At 35.4% G+C, this 18,542-nt stretch overlaps 1 pseudogene; it reads right to left on the bottom strand.

The window, feature by feature from the left end:
* Nucleotides 1-3,014: 3,014 nt before the first annotated feature.
* LOC119625111 (protein transport protein Sec61 subunit gamma-like) lies at nt 3,015-3,221 on the bottom strand (annotated as a pseudogene).
* Between the last annotated feature and the right edge of the window lie 15,321 nt (nt 3,222-18,542).

The raw sequence follows: 18,542 nt of genomic DNA on the forward strand, positions 1-18,542 counted from the left end.
TTAACCTCTATTGATGTAAATTATGAGCTTTTAGGGATCTTGCCATTGTTTACCATGCAATTCTCTTAAAAGATGTCTGCAGCAGCATAGATTAAAGAGTATATACAGCAAGACTTGTAGTCATAGTCATTCAGTATGGAAAAATAAGTAGACGCTAACAGTGACATGCAGAGGTCATTTATTTTTTATTCACTATAAATTATTTAATTTTTCCCTTGTTAGGTATACGAAGGCCATTTATGGCATCAAATAATTTTCTCAGAATGAGCTCAGTCTCTCAGTGGAGCTACCAGGCCAACCTATGAAAGGTGGAAGATATTATTATCGATTTTCTCAACATCCACCTACTATTATTGTCTCCAAGGTTAGCTGAAGAGATGTAGTGAAATTCTGCCCCAAATGAGAACATAATGGAGACTAGACCTTTGGGTCGTGTCATTATATTTCAAGTATCAGGGCTTCGCCTCTACTAGTTCCTTTGTTACATCCGTTCCTAGAGTGCTTTCTTTTTTGTGGTTCTTATAAGGTCCCTGATATTACCTTTGCCAACATCAAGGGCGGAATCACAATAGAAAGCATAGACGTGTAGCTCAGCAGTGGAAAGTTACTTAAAATAGAACTATTATTTTAAAATTGACATAAGAACCACAGTTTCAATTTATTTTGGACTCGAACACTAAAGTCTTCTGCTTGTATTTCTTTCCTATCTGTCTATCTATCCATTGCGATATGTATATCACAATTTATTTTGTCAATTCAAAGTATATCTAACCATAATCTGAATTCATCTTAAAGACATTTATAAATTTATAATTTTTAAAATTGAGAAACTTTCATAGCTGCAAGAGACTAAGTAGAATTAGTGCCAAGTACTGGGGAATTTCTATTGTCATGGGTCAAAACCTCACATTTATTTCCCTAATTACTTCTTCCAGTAGTCTCTGCTCTAGTTCTATATAGCAGGCCCTGTATTTCAGGACCTAGAATTTTTCTTTCCTCAGGCAGCTCTTATTACCAACTGTTAAATCAGAAATTATGCAGGATTTGAGATATTACCCTGTTAATATAACTGCCACAATTTTATAAACACATATGTACACACAAACACACACACACACATAGATATGTACACACATACATGTATATATATGGATTCCTGCATGTATGTATATATATAGTATATATGAAGTATATCTAAAATATATAAATCTCTATATATGTGTGTATATCTCTATCTCTGTTTTTGTCAATCTATATCTATTAATATGAATGCCATACTTCTAGATCAGAGAACAGACCTTTTATTTACTCATACCTAGAACAATCTTAGAAGCAGTGGCTGCCCATGTACTATTCTCCACAGAGTGAAAAAATGGTAGCAAAATGTACATGCTCTGTCCCCTGTATGTGCAGGGCTTTTACACCAAACAAAATGCATCTGAGAATTATAAAACCTGGAACTTATTTAGGAAAGCTGGTACATTACACCATTCTCCCTCTGAAGAAGAGTGAGGGAGGCCTTTGTTTTGGAATGTAAGCACATCCTGTCTGAGAAAGAGTGAAGGAAGGGAGCTGAGGAGGTCTTTAACTCTCTTTTACTACTCTAAAATATAAACAAATGACTTGGGATTCATTATCCTTAGAACGTAAGCAAAACGATTCAAGGAAGAAGCAATTTTACTTTTCATTGACAAGAAAAAAAAAATTCTGGCTTCAAAAGCATGCTTCCCATATAACCTTCTTTAAATCAAGATACCAGTACTCTTTGCTCTGAAAGCCCTGACCCTACAGAAACATGCAAATATTCATGAAGCCTTATTATCCAACACCACCATAATGTGTGTAATGGTTAATAATGAGTGTCAACTTGATTGGATTGAAGGATGCAAAGTATTGTTCCTGGGTGTGTCTGTGAGGGTGTTGCCAAAGGAAATCAAAATTTGAGTCAGTGGACTGGGAGAGGCAGGCCCACCCTCAATCTGGGTGGGCATGATCTAATCAGTTGCCAGTGTGGCTAGAATAAAGCAGGCAGAAGAACGTGGAAGGACTTGACTTGGTGAATCGTCTGGCCTTCATCTTTCTCCCATGCTGGATGCTTCCTGCCCCAAATATAAGTTTTGATATGGACTCTTGGACTTATACCAGGGATTTGTCATGGCCTCTTGAGCCTTTCATCACAGACTGAAGGGGGCACATTTGGCTTCCCTACTTTTTAGGTTTTGGGACTCAGACTGGGTTCCTTCCAAGTCCCAAAGGTCAGCTTGCAGATGGCCTACTGTGGGACTTCACCTTGTGATCTTTTGAATCAATTCTCCTAACAAATCCCCCTTCATATATACACATATCCTATTCTGTCTACTTAGAGAAGCCAGACCAATACAATGTGCTTCCTCATATATTCACCAATCCTGGGATTATAAATTCCAAGAAATCTCTCTCTTCTTTTAAACCATGGTCCTCAAATTAATAGCACGTCTTTTCCTCTATCATCCTGAGCAGCTAGCAAACAGTTTTCAATAATTTTAAACAATTCGCAAAAGATAACAAGAGCCAGTGCCTTAAAATGGTTGGTGATTTCTTCTTTATAAAAGACATCCTTAATGAAAGGAAAGTCAAAGTGTGAAAATAGTATGACACAAGACAAAACAATATGGGATCAATAACAAATTCAGCACCCAACAATTTATGCTGCCAAAGCTTCCTTCGTTTCAGCCTTGCCTGATAGTAGATATTCCTCTTACCCAGTGATTTATTACTGAAAATGTAATTTTGCATTGTACAGCCTCCACAGGTTTTGATATGGAAAGCTTTAAATGCTGTTCTAAGTGTTTAAACAATGTTCTTTGTCTTTCCTTTTTCTTTTCATGTTATTTTAATTTAGAACTAGAAAACATCTTGGAAGAAATAAAAAGGAAGAAACCACGAAATATTCAGCAACCTTTCACTCCATGAGCTTCTCAAACCCTCACTTTTTCACTCATCCCTAAGATGGAAAACACTCCTCGAAAACATATTCAGCTACCAGCAATTATGTTATTAATAGGAATATGAACCAATTACATAGAAAATCCAATGAATCCCATTATAGCAAATCTTATTGCTGTTGCCATGGCAATCTTCTGAAATTCTTTTCTATCAGGTTCGGAGCGTCTTTTAACCAGCTGAACTGAGTCCTTTACAAGCTGCCAACTTGGCTCAACAAACTGCATTACATGATCCATGATTGCCTGTACCAGTTAAGATGCCCAAACCATGTTCTTTCATTTGATGAGACAATCAAATATTTTTGAACAGGGTTGTGTCCATAATGGTAGTTTATAATAATTATTTCAGTGGCAATTGGGTCAAAATATTAATGTGGATAGATAGGAGACTGGGAAAACACGGCAGAGAATATTGCAATAATCTAGGTGTAAGACCATTCATACATAAATCATTGTAGCAATTAAAGTAATAAAAAGAAGACTTCGAAAGTAGGAGACATTTGAAAATAGTAACTTATACATGAGTTTTCAAGTATGGGAATAGTTAAAATTCAAAATCAATGACACTTATGTGGTGAGAATAATGAAAATATCCTTGATTAAAAGTAAAGTAGAAAAAGAGAACCCAGAAATAAATCCATGTATTTACAGTTAACCTGTTTTAGACAAAGTTGACAAAAATATACATTGTGGAAACATACATCTCTTCAATAAATGGTATTGTAAAAACAGGATATCCATATGCAGATGAATAAAATTAAACCCCCATTTCTTGCCATATGAAAATTAAATCAAAATAGATTAAATACTTAAATCTAAGGGTGGAAGCTATAAAACTACTAGAAGAATACATTGAGGAAATGCTTCAGGACATTTTCTGAGCAAAGATGTCTTGAGAAAGACCTCAAGAGGACAGGCACTCAAAGCAAAAATGGACAAATGAGATCCCATCAAGCTTACAAGCTTTTGCATAACACAGGAAACGATTAACAGAATGAAGGACAATCTACAGAATGGAAGGAAATATTTTTAAACTATTCAAATGGCAAGGAGTTGGTCAACAGGTATATGAAAACATGCTTAACATAACCAATCATGAGAGAAATATAAATCAAATGGCTTTTATCCAAAAGTTAGAAAATAAAAAAAGCTAGCACGGGTGTGAAGAAAAATGAATCTTTGTACACTGTTGGTAGGAATGTAAATTACTAAAACCACTATCGAAAACAATATGGAGGTTCCCCTAAAAAGTATAAATAGAACTACTTTATGATCCAGAAATCCTACTGCTGAATATAAATTCAATGAAAATAAATCAGTATATTAAAGAGATATCTGCATTCTCATTTTTATTGCAGCACTCTTCACAATAGCCAAATTATTGAATGAAACTAAGTGCCCATCAACAGATAAAAAGATAATGCCATATATATCCGTAATAGAATATTATTCAGCCATAAAAATAATACAATTCTGTCATTTGTAGCAACATTGATGGAATTCGAGGTCAATATGTTAAATAAAATAAGCCAGACAGAAGGACAAATATCACATGTTCTTACCATATATGGGAGTTAAGAAAAGTGATCTAGGGAGGCCACGGTGGGCGGATCACAAGGTCTGCAGATCGAGACCATCCTAGCTAACACGGTGAAACCCTGTCTCCACTAAAAATACAAAAAAGAAAAAAAGAAAAAAAAAAATTAGCTGGGTGTGGTGTCCCAGCTACTCGGGAGGCAGGAGAATGGCCTGAACCCAGGAGGCGGGGTTTGCAGTGAGCCAAGATCACACCACTGCACTCCAGCCTGGGCGACAGAGTGAGACTCCGTCCCCCGCCTCAAACAAACAAACAAAAAAAAAGCGATCTAATGAAAGTAGAGTAGATTGATGGTTATCAAAGGCTGAGAAAGGTATTGGGAAGGGTGGGTCAAGAGGAGCTGGTTAATAGGCACAAAAATACAGCTACTAGAAATTAGCTCCAGTGTTCAGTAGCACAATAGAGTGACTACATTTAATAATAATTTATTGCATGTATATTTCAAGATAACTAGAGAGTAGATATGAAATGTTTCTAACACAAAGAAATGAGAAGTGTTTGAGGTGATAGATATCTCAATACTCAGATTTAATCATTGCACATTGTGCACTTGTATAAAAATATCTCATGTACCCCATAAATGTATACAGGGAAAGGGGAGTTTATTTAAGAAATATTATGTTTTGAATTCCTGTTAGAATAGCTGTGTAAAATGGTACAATATTCTAGACTGTCACTTTGAGAACACTGGGCTTAATTAATCTTGGGTATGGCAAATAAAATTATATTTATGTTTTTTCTATTAGAACCCCTAATTTGTCTCTGCTCTTCACTTAATGAAGCCATATATCTGGTGGTAACCTAGTCTCATAGACAAGAATGACACACATTCCTTATGAAGTTTTCACTACTGTGACATTGTTTTCAGGAACGTTAATTGTCAAAGGTTGCATCGAAACTTCACAGCTCTTCACTTAGCCTCTGAAATCTTTCAATGTATTTTCAGTATGTGTTCCAGAGTATATATCTTTTTGTCTTAAGAAACTAATTCTACGTAATTCAACTTTATTCCATTAGAGATATTATATTATAAGCTCTGGCTAATTCAGTGAATTAGTAGTATATTCATGTTTAGTAAATCAATATAATTGCACATCTAATCATAGTTTTTTTTTTTCCTGTGCAATTTTAATGCATTTTACAGATGAATAGAAAACTGTACTTCTAATATTAATTAATGACCATTTGTTCTTTTTAAGTGTTATTGCAAAAAATGTTTTTAATAATCACTGTCTGCTTAGCTTTTCTGTAATACGGGGGTCACAATCTGATATCAACATATACTTTACATTTATTTGCTTGTATTTTCATAGAATTTTATGTGAATTATAGGCATTAAATCTTAAAGCTTTAAACTCCCTAAGAAGGTATAACTAATATGATGTTATAATTGAAGAGTAAGCATATATACAACCCTGAGCTAATCTAATTTTCCAATTTATTTAAAAAGATTTAAAGCAATTAGACTCATGTTAATAAGTAAGCTTGTCTTTAGAACTCCCCTGATAATACTGTATGGTGCATATCTGCATGTGGTATCTAGAAGCTTTTAGCAATCTCAGGATCACAAGTCCTTATTTTTTTTCCAGTGACTATATTTGTTTGAATAGACAGATGTAACAGGGGTGAGCATATACATGATATGTAGGAAGTTTAACTTTTTATAGATAGTGCGATAATGGTTAAACTGTCCAAATTGATAAACTTTCATATTTTTCAGACTATAGGCTACTTAGACCAGGTAAAACGCATATGCCAAATGATTTAGCCTGGGGATGAAGATGTTTTCCCATGAAGGGGAGGGGATAAACATAAGAACTTCGTGTTCCTGGTTAAAATACTTAATATAGCTCTCTCTTTCAATGTCACACCCTCTTTTTGATTTTTGTTGTAGATTTAACTGTGAAGTTGGGGAGAAAACACACATTGTACTCTGTGTTGACATAAGAATATGCAATATTCCTCCTTGGGTTAGATTTTGAGAGACCCTGGATTTAAAGAGAAAACATTTTTATGAGTAATAGTCTTGACATTGGAAATCCTTAAGGATAACTAGGTCATAATGATGAATAAACTCATAGTAAAGTTAGCACAAAATTAAACTTTATCAATTTATATTTTTGAGATAGAAAAATAGTTTGCATAAATTAAGGCACAGTTTTAGAAATATTTTATAATGTTTTTCAACTGCATGTAATTTTTTTGCAAATATGAAACTAAATGAACTAAGAGAGAATTAAATATACATCTATTTGTAAGAACACTTCCTACTTTTGAAATACTTTATTTGTGGAAGTAACTTTAACGGACAAATATGAAGAATGCCATGGAAGCAACCTTATGATAAGTCATTTGTTTTTCTGTAATCTGCCTTATTGTTTATCTTGTTAAGAAACTTGTTGAGCAATTCTGCTGCATCTACCGGCACCTGACAGGGGTATCATCAGTCATTGCAGAGGTTGTGACCTACAAACTCTTTTACGGGATTCAGGAGGGATACGGATTTAAATTTTAAACTGGTTTCTGTCAGTGTGACAAATGAACACCAGAAAATTGTAGGACAATTGTAGAATGTCGAAATGCATGCCAAGGTAATGGGCCAATCTTCAAGTGGAATCAACAAAAATAGCCTTAAAATAGCTCCAGTTTATACCGTTATTTTCATTCTATGTCCAAGGCATAAGAACAGCATATTATTTTTTTTTAACACTGCATTATATTAAGAGGTTGAATAATTCATTCCTGAGTAATTCAATCCATAGAATAATAATTTTAACAACACTGTTAATAGAGCATTGATTGTTAGCAAAATTTTTTGAAAAGTCCAAATAAGATATTAAGACAAGATATGTAAAACATTTTCTCTTGGGTTATTTTTTTCTGAGTTTATTTTGTTGGCAGACTGATTGTTGCTTTATTCCTTTATTGGTGTTTATAACACTGATAAAAGTGGTATTCCAAAGTGTGCATTTCTGTCCTGATTTTTCAAATATGTTTCAGCTAGAAAGAGCTAGAAAAGATTATTGCATTTTGATGAAGTGCATTTTAATAGATCTGGGGACTCTTAACAAAATTAATTGAAGCCGTCACTGATATGATATGAGCTGGAGCACAGTGCAGCCTGCCTCAGGCTTTAGATTCTATACTCAGAAGTCAGAACTAGAAAAGTGCTTGACTTCAAACTTTTTCAATTCCCATAAGTTTTTTTTAATTGTACCGTGTACAACAGCTTTAGCTGCATAGTCGTTCTCTTGTAATGAGATCAACATAAATGGTTCAATGTTGGTATTTTAAGACAAGTCACTTTAAGATAGTTGAAATCATATTGTACAGAATTTTAATAAAATACTCATTGTTTAAAATTTCCAAATTAAATACTTGTCAGAGTTATTGCAACACAAAGGTGAAGAAATCTTAAAAGCTAATAAGTTTTCCTAAGTATGGTTTAAACATTAATATGTTAAAGGTATATTCAATACTTACCTCCATTGGAATCTTAAGTGTTTCACAAAAACATATTCTAATTGTTTAAGAAAACAAATAAGTTACTTTGCTCTAAAAATGTTGCAGTTAAGTATTTTAGGAATTTATTCTTTTAGTAAATTTATATCATTTTTAAATCTCAAAATTAATAATTTATGATTTCATAACATGACTCTGGTATCTGCTTTATTTCACAGATAATAAGGAAAGAAATATATTGCATCAGGGAGAAATATGTGTTTTCTTTTATTAACACCTTTTAATCATTAAGGTAATAAAGACAGTAAGTAAAACCAAGTGTTCAGATAATAATAGCACAATTTAATACTTTTCATATGTACTCTATGAAAATTTATTCCTTATTTAAATTTATTCTGAATTAGAAATTATAGTTGGCATGATTTACAAATTTATTTAAGCATTTAAATGCTATTAAATGTGATTTTGTTACTATACAGTACAGTGTAATACTAAAGGATTGTTAAATCATTTATTATCATTACATTGATTTCATTAATATTCTTCAATATGTCAAAATGGAAACTGTACTCAAAAATGAAGTAGACCTGGTAAACTGATTTTAGCAGCCTAGTACATCTCCAGCCAGTTCAAATCTGATTGATAGTCAACCTGATATTTTGGAATCTGAGGAAATAAATTGATACCCTTCAAAACCATCATGGCACCTAAAGAATTATGTTATATTACAAGACTGCATTGATAAAATAGCATAGAGTTTGCAAAATATAACATTTTTCAATGTTATGGGAAAACACTGCTAAGTATAAAATTTTTTAAAAATACACACACTATAAAAATCTGTATTGGCAGAACTATGCATTGATACACTGAACTAAATACCTTTAAACAATGTTTTTTTCTTCCCTTAGATTATGCCAGCATATGTAAATGTGAAATATACACATGAAAGTACAAAAGAAACATGTTTGGGCAATATTAAAGAAACTGGAATACAAAAAATAAAAATAAAATAATATGACACAACATTATATAATATTCACCAGAAATATAGGCTCAAGTAAAACAACTAATGAAGGTAATAAAGTGAAATGGAATATTGTATTTTATTCTTCTTTCAAGATATTGGAGTTCTGAGCAGAAGTATAGCACCTAACACATCAACTGGTTTAGCAAATATTCATTATAATGAAATATAATGATGGTAGTTGCTATAACCAAAGAGGAGTTACTCTTCTTTTTAAATTCTATGATGATGGTAATTTTGGGAGAGTCAACTTTATCATCAAAATTACTCTTGGTAATCAAATAACTAAGCAAAATTTTTTTTGGAAATTCTTAGTCTAAAATCCAATGTAGAAACCACCTAAAATCAAATCACCATTGAAATTTCTAGAAAGTTGCCATGTTGAAGACTTACATGTTTTTCTCATACACTTTATATAACTCACCCTAGTTTCCCTTATCCTTGAAAGACATGGCCCTTTAGTTCTGTCTTGCAACTGCTGAGGTAGTTACATTTGCAGGTTCTATGTGGTATCAAAAAACATAAAAAAATAAAATGTCCTTAAATTTTAGAATCACATTCAGCATTACAAGGGAAATATCCAATTCTGTGTGCAAAGGTTCTGGGCCTGAGGAAATAAACCAACACAATATCAAGCTCATACTTGGGCAAAAACTCAGTGATTACTCTGGAGAAATGCCCAGGATATTTGCTATTTTCTATCTTTCAAGGTGTTCCACCTGTCTCTTTTCTAAGTACTTATATATAAAGAAAAGACTATTAAATACAGTTAAATTCATTGCACATGTGATGTAATTTCAAAAATAACATTCACAGAGAAGGAGCAAGATAGTGGGATAGAAAGGTCCACCAATCATCACCTCCAGCAAGGACACCAATTTAACAACTATCTACACACAAAAAGAACATCTTCGTAAGAATAAAAAATTAGCTGAGCCTTCCTAGTATCTGGTTTTAACTTCTTTCTCTGAAAGAGGCACTGAAGAGGTAGAAAAAACAGTCTTGAAGGTGGATGCCACCCTTTCCCACCCTTGGACAGCGGCAATATGCTGCTGAGTGTCTCTGGCACTGGAGGAGGGAGAATACAGCAATTGTGAGTTGTTGAACTCAGTATTAGAGCATAAAGGAAAACTAGACCAAACTAAACTGGGGCCCACACACTAAGGCAGCATATAAACTAGCCCTATCCGGAGCAGAATCATAGATCCCAGCAGTCAGAACTTGAGTTCCCACAGACCTTGCCACCAAGGGCTAAAGTTCTCTAGGTCTCGAAGTAAACTTGAAAGGCAGTCTGGGTCATAAAGACTGCAATTCTTAGGTGAGTCCTAGGCTTGAAATGGGCTTAGAGGCAGTGGACTTTGGGTCATGGGACCAACTGAGACACCAGCTGGGGTAACTAAGAGAGTACTGACATCAACCCTTCCCTAACCTCGGGCTGCACAGTTTCTGGTTCCAAAAAAGATCCCTTCTTTCCACTTGATGAGCAGAGGAAAGAAAGTGTGAAGGACTTTGTCCTGCATCTTGGATACAACTCAGCTACAGAAGGCTAATGCACTGGATGGAATTGTGAGACTCCCATTCTAGGACCCAACTCCTGGACAACATTTCTAAACACACCCTGGGGTAAAAGGAAACCTGGTACCTTGAAAGGGAATACCCATTCCTGACAGCATTCATCACCTGCTAACTGAAAAACCCTTGGGCCCCCCAAAACCAGCAGCTATACCCAGGCACTGTGCTGAGGGTCTTTGGTAAGCCTCTGAGACTTATTGGCTTCAGGTAAGACTCAGCACATTCCCAACTGTGGTATCTATGGGATGAAAATCCCTCTGCTTGACAAAAGCAAAGGAAAAAGTAAAGGGGACTTTGTCTTGCACCTTAGGTACAAGCTCAGCCACAGGGAAGTAGATAACTAAGCGGGCTCTTCGGGTCCCCAATTTCAGGTCATGACTCACGGATGGCATTTGTGGCTGTGCCCTGGACCAGAGGGGAGCTCACTGACATAAAAGGTGAGTCCCAGGCTAGGCAGCATTCATAAGCTGAATTAAGAGCCCTTGGTCCTTAAGGAAGCATTGGCAGTAGTCTGGCAGTACTCCCTGTGGCCTGTGGTGGTGGATATGGGGTGAGGCTACTCTGCCTTTGGGGGAAGGAAAGAGTGAGAAGGACTGTGTCTTGTGGTGTGCATGTCAGCTCAGTTGCAGTGCAATAGAACACTAGGTAGATTTCTAAGGCTTTTGACTACAGTCCTTGACTTCCAGATGGCACCTCTGCACCCAAACGAGGCCTGGGGGCAATCGCCCCCTGAAGGGATGGACACAGGCCTGACTGGCTTTGCCACCTGCTGATTGTAGAGCAAACATAAGCAGTAGCCATGGAGTGGTTACAGCAGGTCTTGGATGAGACCCAGTGTTATTCTAGCTTCAGGTCTGACCCAGAAAAGGCATACTGGTGGTGACCACAGGGCTGCTGTGCCACTACACCTTCAGCTTTAGGTGATTCTGAACAGAGAGAGAGAAACTGTTTGAGAGAAAGTAAGGGAAGAGAACAAGAGTCTCTGCCTGGTAATCCAGATATTTCTCCTAGATGCTATCAAAGACCATCAAGGAGGTACCTCTATGAACCTACAAGAACCACAACGTTACTGGGCTTGGGCACTCCCTAAAGCAGATACAGCTTAGATCTCAACACCCAAGTCCTTTCAAATACAGGAAAGCCTTCTTAAGACAGCCAAGTACAAACAAGCCCAGATGTTGAAGTCTATAATAAACACCTAACTTTTCACTGCCCAGACACTAATGAGTATCCACAAGCGTCAATACCATCCAGGAAAACATGACTTCGCCAAATGAAGTAAGTCAGTCACGAGGGACCAATTGTGGACAAAACAGATATGTGATATTTCAGGCAGAGAATTCAAAGTAGCTGTGTAGAGTAAACTCAAAGAAAGTCAAGGTAACACAGGAAAGGAATTCAAAATTCTATCAGATAAATTTAAATTTTACAAAGAGATTGAAATCATTAAACAAACTCAAGCAGAAATTTTGGAGCTGAAAAATGCCTAAAGAATAAATCAAAGTCTTTTAATAACAGAATTGATCAAGTAAAGAAAATAGTGCGCTTAAAGAAAGGCTACTTTAAAATACACAGTCAAAGAAATCAAGGAAAAAAAGATTTAAAAACAATTAAGCACAACTATGGGATCTAGAAAATAGCATCCAAAGGGCCAATGTAAGAATTATTTGCCTTAAAAACAAGGCAGAGAAAGAGATAGGGCTACAAAGTTTATTCAAAGGAATAATGATGGTAGTGAACTTCCCAAATCTAGAGAAAGATATCAGTATCCAAGTAAGAGAAGGTTATGGAACACCAAGCAGATTTAATCCAAAGAAGACTACATTAAGTCATTTAATACTCAAACTTCCAAAGACCAAGGATAAAGAAAGGATTCTAAAAGCAGGAAGAGAAAAATCAAAAACAAAAATAAAGCAAGTCACATACAATGGACCTCCAACATGTCTGGCAGCAGGTTTTCCAGTGGAAAACTCACAGGCCAGGAGAAAGTGTCATAACATATTTAAAGAACTGCAGTACAAAGAAACTTTTATGTTGGAATAGCGTAGCCAGTGAAAATATCCCTCAAATATGAGAGAGAAATAAAACGCTTCCCAGACAAACAAAAGCTCAGGGGTTTCACCAACACCAGACCTATTCTGCAAGAAATGTGAAAGGGAGTACACCAAGCAGAAAGAAAAGGACATTATCTGAGCAGTAAGTAATCATCTGAAAGTACAAAACTCATAGGTAATAGTCAGTACACAGAATATTATAACACTGTAACTGTGGCGTGTAAACCACTCTTATCCTAAGTAGAAAGACTAAACAATAAACTGATCAAAAATAATAACTGCAATAATGTTTCATGACATAGAGAGTACAACAAGATATACATAGAAACAAAAAAAAGTTAAAAAGAAGCAGAGCATTTTTTCATGTGTCTGTTGGCTGCATGAATGTCATCTTTTGAGAACTATCTGTTCATATCCTTTGCCCACTTTTTGATGGGGTTGTTTGTTTTTTTCTTGTAAATTTGTTTGAGTTCTTTGTAGGTTCTGGATATTAGCCCTTTGTCAGATGAGTAGATTGCAAAAATTTTCTCCCATTCTGTAGGTTGCCTGTTCACTCTGGTGGTAGTTTCTTTTGCTGTGCAGAAGCTCTTTAGTTTAATGAGATCCCATTTGTCAATTTTGGCTTTTGCTGCCATTGCTTTTGGTGTTTTAGACATGAAGTCTTTGCCCATGCCTGTGTCCTGAATGGTACTACCTAGGTTTTCCTCTAGGATTTTTATGGTATTAGGTCTAACATTTAAGTCTCTAATCCATCTTGAATTAATTTTCGTATAAGGAGTAAGGAAAGGATCCAGTTTCAGCTTTCTACTTATGGCTAGCCAATTTTCCCAGCACGATTTATTAAATAGGGAATCCTTTCCCCATTTCTTGTTTCTCTCAGGTTTGTCAAAGGTCAGATAATGAGATACCATCTCACACCAGTTAGAATGGCAATCATTAAAAAGTCAGGAAACAACAGGTGCTGGAGAGGATGTGGAGAAATAGGAACACTTTTACACTGTTGGTGGGATTGTAAACTAGTTCAACCATTAAGGAAAACAGTATGGCGATTCCTCAAGGATCTAGAACTAGATGTACCATATGACCCAGCCATCCCATTACTGGGTATATACCCAAAGGATTCTAAATCATGCTGCTATAAAGACACATGCACACGTATGTTTATTGCGGCACTATTCACAGTAGCAAAGACTTGGAATCAACCCAAATGTCCATCAGTGACAGACTGGATTAAGAAAATGTGGCACATATACACCATGGAATATTATGCAGCCATAAAAAAAGGATGAGTTTGTGTCCTTTGTAGGGACATGGATGCAGCTGGAAACCATCATTCTTAGCAAACTATCACAAGAACAGAAAACCAAACACCGCATGTTCTCACTCATAGGTGGGAACTGAACAATGAGATCACTTGGACACGGGAAGGGGAACATCACACACCGGGGCCTATCATGGGGAGGGGGGAGGGGGGAGGGATTGCATTGGGAGTTATACCTGATGTAAATGACGAGTTGATGAGTGCTGACGAGTTGATGGGTGCAGCATACCAACATGGCACAAGTATACATATGTAACAAACCTGCACGTTATGTACATGTACCCTAGAACTTAAAGTATAATAATAATAATAATCATAATAAAAAGAAGTTAACATCAAAAAAAAACCAAAAAACAAACAAACAAACAAACAAAAGAAGCAGAGGAAGTATGTCAAGGCTTAGAGTTTTTATAATGTTTTTTGCTTGTTTGTTTGTTCATGCAAGAAGTCCTTAACTGTTATTAGCTTAAAATGATGATAGTATTTGCAAGCCTCATGGTAACCTCAAACCAAAGTAATACAATGGATTCAAAAATAATAATAAGCAAGAAAATAAATCATAATCACCAGGTACAATTACCTTCACTAATAATACAAAAAGGAAAGAGAAAAGAAGGAAAAGACCACAAACAACCAGAAAATAAATAACAAAATAGCAGAAGTAAGTCTATACTTATCAATAATAACATTGAATGTGAATGGACTAAATTCTCCAACACAAAGACAAAGAATGGCCGAATGAATGAATAAACAGGACCCATTGTTCTGTTGCCTACAAAAACAGATCGTCAATAAAGACACACATAGACTGAAAATAAAGGGATAGAAAAAGATATTCCATGTCCACAGAAATTGAAAAAGAGCAAGAGTAGCTATACACATATAAGACAAAATAGCTTATGAGACAAAAAACTGTAAGAAAAGACAAAGAAGATCACTATATATTCATAAAGGGGTCAATTCAGCAAAATGATAAAACAATTTTAAATATATATATGCAACCAACATTGTAGCACCTAGATATACAAAGCAAATATTATTAGAGGAAAAGGGAGAGATAAATGAAAATCCAGTAATCGCTGTAGATATCAACAACCTACTTTTAGAATTGGACAGATTTTCCAGGGAATCACCAAAGAAATATTGGACTTAATCTTCGCTATAGACCAAATGTATCTAACAGATATGTACAGAAGTTTTTATTCAAGAGCTGCAGAATGCACATTTTTTCCTCAGCACATATAAATCATTTTCAAGAATAGAACTTATGTTAGGTCACAAAACAAGTCTTAAAACATTCAAAAACTGAAATAATATCAAGCATTTGTTTCTGGCCATGATAGAATAAAACTGGAGGTTAATAACAAGAAGAATTTTGGGAAGTATACACTTACGTGGAAATCAAACAAAATACTCCTGAATGACCAATGTTTCAATGAACAACTTAAGAAAATTAAAAACAATTTCTTGAAACAAATGATAAGGCGTTTAACAGTTAAACTTCCAGAGATCAAGGATTAAAAAAAAAAAAAAAAGATTTCTAAAAGCAGCAAGAGGAACAAACAAACAAACATACAATGGAGCTCCATGCAATGGATACAAACTGTACAAAAACCTAGGGGTTACTGCAAAAGCAATACTAAGAAGAAAGTTTATAGATAGTAGTGCCTAAAATAAAAAGGAGGAAAAGCTTCAAATAAACAATGTAATGATACATCTTAAATAAACAGAAAAGTGAGAGCCACAACCAGTAGTAAGGTCCCTTCCTCTGCTGCCTCCAAGTTGGACAGGGAACATGAACACTGAAATCACCCCAGAGCTAAAGCAGGCAGCCTGAGAGTGCTAAGCCATGATCTACAGCCAGCACCCAAGTGGGAGAGGAGCCCACACTTTTAGAACATTGTGAGGGAATATGATTGCAAGTGAGAAAAAATACAGGGGAGCCACCACTGAGTAAGAACCTACCTACTGACCACTACATCTAAGCACCAACTACTGGATCACACCCCAAAGCTTCAACAACACCAAAATAACCTTGCTAACACACCCCCTTGTGAAACCAAAGACAAGAAGTCAGCTACAAATAAAAACCCTTCCCTAGGCCTCAGCCCTGTGAAAATATCCAGAAAAGAAGTCTACTGACTGTACTCAATCTGCACTGCAGTTAAAGGAACTCCCACACACAGAGATGACAAAGAACTAATGCAAAAACTCAGGCAACCCAGATGGCCAGTGTCTTATGTTCTCCCAAAGACCCCTTCAGATTTCCAAAAACTGTTCTTAATAAGGCTAAGTTGACTGAAATGACAGAAATGAAATTCAGATTATGGATAGGAATGAAGATCATTGAGATTCAGGTGAATGACAAAACCCAAATAAAGGAAACTAAGAATCACACATACTAAAAAATACAGGAGCTGACTGATGAAATAGCCAGTATAAACAGAGAACCTAACTCACCTGATAGATGTGAAAAACATACTACACGTATTTCACAATGCAATGGCAAATATTAACAGCAGAATAGACCAAGCTGAGGAAAGAAAGTTGGAACTTAAAGACTCATTCTCTGAAATAAGACAGTCAGACAAAAATAAACATAAAAGAATGAAAAGGAATGAACAAAATCTCTGAAAAATATGAAATTATGTAGAGAGACCAAATCTATGAATCATTGGCATCTCTGAAGAGACAGGGAGAAAGCAAAGACGTTGGAAAACATATTTCAGGATATTGTTCATGAAAACTTCCCCAACCTCACTAGAGAGGCCAACAGTCAAATTCAGAAAATACGAAGAACACCTGAAAGAATCTACAGAAGAAGATAATACCCAAGATGCATAATCATGAGATTCTCCAAAATCAAAATGAAGGAAAATATGTAAAAAGCGACCAGAGAGAAAGATCAGGTCACCCACAAAGTGAAGCCTATTATGCTAAGAGCAGGCCTCTCAGCAGAAACCCTATAATCCAGCGACCATTACCAGCCACTACAAAAACACAGTTAAGTACACAGATCAGTGAAACTATAAAACAACCACATAAACAGGTCTGCATAACAACCAGCTAACATCATGATGACAGGATCAAATTTACACATATCAATACTAATCATAAATGTGAATGGGTTAAATGCCCATTTAAAAGGCACAGAGTGGCAAGCTGAATAAATAACCAAGACCCAGTGATATAATGTCTTCAAGAGATCCAGCTCTCCTGCAAAGACACTCACAGACTCAAATAGATGGAGAAAAACCTACCAAGCAAATGGAAAACAGAGAAAAAACAGGTGTTGAAATCCTAATTTCAGGCAAGACAGATTTTAAACCAACAAAGATCAAAAAAGATAAAGAAGGGCATTACATAATAGTAAGGTAATTCAACAAGAAGATCTAACTACCCTAAATGTATATTCAGCCAACACAGGAGAGCCCAGAATCATAAAGCAACTACTTACAGACTTTCAAAGAGACTTAGACTCCCACACAATAATAGTGGGAGAGGTCAACACCCCACTTTACAGTATTGGAAAGATCACCAAAGCAGAAAATGAATATATTCAGGACCTGAACTCATCACTGGATCAAATGGACCTGGTAAACATCTACAGAACTCTCCACCCAAAAACAGCAGAATATACCTTCTTTTCGTTACCACATGGCACATACGCTAAAAGTGACCACTTAATTGGACATCAATCAATCCTTAGCAAATGCAAAAGAACAGAAATAATCGAAAACACTCTCTTGGGCCACAGCACAATATAATTAGATATCAAGACTAAGAAAACTGCTCAAAACCATATACTTTTACAGAAATTAAACAACCTCCTACTGAGTGACTTTTGAATAAATAATAAAATTAAGGCAAAAATCAAGAAATTCTTTGAAACTAATGAGAACAAAAATACAACAAAGATACAATAGAATTTCTAGGACACAGCTAAGGAAGTGTTAAAAAGGAAATTTACAGCACCAAATGCCCACATCAAAAAGTTAGAATGATCTCAGTTTGCCAACCTCACATTACACCTGAAATAACTAGAGAACCAAGAGCGAATCAACCCCAAAGCTAGCATCAGACAAGAAATAACCAAAACAAGAGCTGCACTAAAGGAGATTAAGACATAAAAAAAGTCAAAAGATGAATGAATATAGGAGGTGATTTTGTGAAAAAATTAATAAGATAGATGGACCACTAGCTATATTTATAAAGAAGAAAAGAGAGATGATCCAAATAAGCACAACTATAAATGACAAAGGGAATATTACAACTGATCCCACAGAAATACAAATAACCATTAGATTATATTGTGAATATATCTATGTACACAAACTAGAAAATATAGAAGAAATGAATAAATTCCTGGACAAATACGCTCTTTCAGGACTGAACAAGGAAGAAATTAATTCCTTAAACACACTAATAACAAGCTTCCAAATTGAGTCAGTAATTAAATAGTCTACCAACAAAATTAAAACCTCAAGAGCATACGGATTCAGAGCCAAATTCTACTTTTAAAAAG

Source organism: Chlorocebus sabaeus, chromosome 10, assembly GCF_047675955.1.
Source record: "Chlorocebus sabaeus isolate Y175 chromosome 10, mChlSab1.0.hap1, whole genome shotgun sequence".
Taxonomy (NCBI): Eukaryota; Metazoa; Chordata; class Mammalia; order Primates; family Cercopithecidae; genus Chlorocebus; species Chlorocebus sabaeus.